Here is a 3,511-nt window from a genome sequence, read left to right as displayed (position 1 = left end):
ATGGAATTGAGACAATCAGCCTGTGGCACTGACTGGGAGTTATGGAAGCCCAGATTTCCTTGATGCTGTCAGATCTTCTTTGTTGTTGCTCTGGTGCTCCTCATGTTCCTCTTGAGAGACCCCATAGATTCTCAGTGGGGTTTAGGTCCGACCAGTTGGTTGGCCAGTCAAGCACTGTGGCATCAAACCAGGTTCTGGTGCTTCTGGCAGCTTGGGCAGGGACCAGGTCCTGCTGGAAGATGAACTCTGCATCTCCATACAGATCCTCAGCAGAAGGACTCATGAAGTCCTCTAAAACATTCTGGTAGTCGATCAGGTCACTGATTCCTCACACCACAGCTGACCCCTCTGTCTTTGTCCCCTCCACATCAGTCTTTAACCAGTTTGAACCCATTTCCCTCTCATTTCTAAATGACATCATTGGTCATATGAAACCCTCAGGTTCCCCTGCTGACCCCATCCCTGCATGGTTTTTTTAAACCAGTCCTACCTCCATTGGACCGTCTGTTCTTGACATTATAAACAGCAGTATGGCTACAGGTGTGGTTCCTGATGCTTTTAAACATGCAGTGGTAACTCCTTTAATAAAAACAACCCGGACTTGACCCTTCAACCTGCTCAAACTTCAGACCCATCTCCAAACTTCCCTTTCTTTCTAAGATCCTGGAGAAAATAGTTTTCACTCAATTAAACGAGTTCTTGAGTAGAAATTCTATTCTTGAGATCTTTCAGTCTGGCTTTAAGAAATTACACAGCACCGAAACAGCCTTAGTTAGGGTCTGCAACGACATTCTTCTGGCAAATGACTCTGGTCTGTAGTCTGTAGTCCTGGTACTCCTTGACCTTACCGCTGCATTTGATACTGTGGACCACAGTATCCTTTTATCCTGGCTAGACCACTGGGTTGGGATTACTGGTGCAGCGTTAGAATGGTTCCATTCATACCTGAGCGACAGGAGTTTCTGTGTTAATTTTGCTAACACTCTATCTACTTCAGTGCCTCTTTCCTGCGGGGTCCCGCAAGGCTCCATTCTTGGACTCCTTCTGTTTTCTTTGTATTTCCTTCCCTTAGGGTCTGTAGTGAACTAGGCCTCCGACCTCAACCTGTCTCTGAAGACCTTCAGGGGACAGGAACTGTTATTTCATTGATTTGAATCCAGAAATACAAATTATCTCATCAAGAGAATATTTAATTGTATCCTGAATTAATCAATTGAAAGAACACTCTTCCTTTTTACATTATCATTACTATTTTAGAATATCTTGATAATCAAATGTGTGTTTAGTTCATATCATTTCTAAATGTTGAAGTGAACCACTCATTTAAATCAACTGTGAAACAGTATTAATGATTTTTAAACCTCAGCTGATTTTTGATCATACAGTTAAATGTCTATTTATGAAGTAAGTGTGCATTTAGTGATGTCGGTCGAAAGTCAGAGACAAACAGAGACGAGTTATTAGAACGAAGTGTCTTGTTTTTAAACCTAGCAGACAGTAAATAACTTCAACTGGCACCTGCGTTTGTCTCACTTCATCATAACATTTCTGTCTGTACTAACCGTTCGTAAACATTCCTGCTGTCTCTTGACTTCTAGTGACCCTCTTGACATCACTAGAACCACCCCCCTGCTGGTTGTTTCAACCAATCAGGAAGTACCAAGTAACAGGAAGTGTATACCCCTTTAAAAGGAACACTTTGTGGAACTATTCAGTTCAATCCTGGAGTTCGGTCCTGGAACTCAGTTCGATCCTGAAGTTTGGTCCTGGAGTTCAGTGCTGGAACTCTGTCGGAGTCTTAAGTCTTAGGGCTAAGTCTTCAGAACTTGGAGCGGATGGATGGGACCATGTGCCGAAGGGTCCCTCCATTTAGCGGAGTCACGGCTCGCATCGCTATGCACTCAACCCGAGCAGTAACTGAGTATATGCATTTATTCTAAAGATTCCCAGCTACTTTAACCGGAGACGCTGTAAAGGGATCGTACTAATGGACTTCTGTTCCGGAGTGGAGGTATCTCCCATCTAAGGTAACAAAGTCGCTGCACGTCCTGAAGTGTACCGGGAAGCTGAGCGGGATGTCGGAGGAAGGGTGCAATGTTCTGGTTTCACACATAGCTTCCATCTAAACCTCTTTAAATCTATGTCCTCTCTTAACTTTTCTATTTGCCAGTAATCCAGATGCCTTCAGAGGTGAATCAGCCTCGATCAGTAATGTTCTGTTGTCTTGTTAGTAAAGCGTGCCAAGTTTATTAATCAGAAACAGATCAGCAAATCAATGTGTACATGTTTTGATGTTAAATTTTGATTCTGTTAAATAAACGACCACATTTATTCTGATGGGTCAAAGATAAAATGGCGTCTCATGTCACTGATTAAACACTCCTCACAGTTATCTCGGTCACATGGCAGAAATTTAACTCGGAAAAAGAAAAGAATCCGTTGTAATTAAACAGTTAATATTCTTTGTGCTTGAACTAGCTTTAAGAATAATTAATTAGTCGTGTGTTCCCAGCAAAGCTGTCCTGACATCACTACAGGTCTATCCTGAGGAAACATCAGGTCTCTCTTGTAAATGAGTCCTCGAGGCTCAATGGGATTTACCTGTAGAAATAAAGGTTGATTGATCCTGAGGAAACATGGTCTTTCCTTTCATTGTTATGCTGATGACTCTCAGATTTATCTGCCGTTAACACCTAACAGTTCCTCCTCCATTTGCCTTTTGTTAAAATGTCTTGATGACATCAAGACTTGGATGGCTGCAAACTTCTTGAGTTTTAATGATCAGAAGACTGAAGTCATTGTGTTTAACCCAAGCTCTACCACTGTCACTGATCCTGCAAACCTGCACTCCCTTCAGCCTCATCTAAAACCGTCTGTTACCGATCTCAGGATAGTTTTAGACTTGGACTTTAAGTTTAATAAGCAGATAAATTCTGTTCTTCAAAAAAGCTTCTTTCAGCTAAGGCAGATAGCTAAGCTCAAGTCCATCCTGTCCAGATCCGACCTTGAAAAATTGGTCCATGCATTTATTACAACCCGGCTGGACTACTGTAACTCACTTCATGCTGGGGTCAGTCAGGTCTCTCTCTCACGTCTCAAGCTCGTATAAAATGCTGCAGCTCGGCTACTAACAGGAACTCACAGGTTTGAGCACATTACTCCGGTTCTGTCCTCCCTTCACTGGCTTCCTGTACATGTCAGAGTTGATTTTAAAATTCTTCTGCTGACATTTAAGTGCATTAACGGCCTCGCACCCTCATACCTCTCTGACCTTCTTCATCCTTATACTCCTTCTCGGGCCTTAAGATCATCAGACCAAAAACCAGCTGAAGCTCAGAGGAGATCGAGCGTTTTCAGTCGTGGGTCCTAAACTCTGCAACAATCTGCCCATCAACATTCGACAGGCCACCTCAGTCTCTGCTTTTAAATCTCTCCTAAAAACACATCTGTACTCACTGACACATCTGTACTCACTGACACATCTGTACTCACTGACACACCTGTACTCACT

General features: G+C 42.8%; 1 protein-coding gene across 1 annotated transcript in view; it reads left to right on the top strand.

Annotated features, from left to right (window-relative positions):
- The window catches only part of fgd1 (FYVE, RhoGEF and PH domain containing 1), a 31,739-nt gene that overhangs the window by 12,147 nt on the left and 16,081 nt on the right, over positions 1–3,511 (top strand). The window lies entirely within an intron of this gene.

Source organism: Nematolebias whitei, chromosome 11 (genome assembly GCF_014905685.2).
Source record: "Nematolebias whitei isolate Nwh7 chromosome 11, NemWhi1, whole genome shotgun sequence".
In the NCBI taxonomy this organism is placed as follows: Eukaryota; Metazoa; Chordata; class Actinopteri; order Cyprinodontiformes; family Rivulidae; genus Nematolebias; species Nematolebias whitei.
This window is presented reverse-complemented; position numbering and strand designations above follow the sequence as displayed.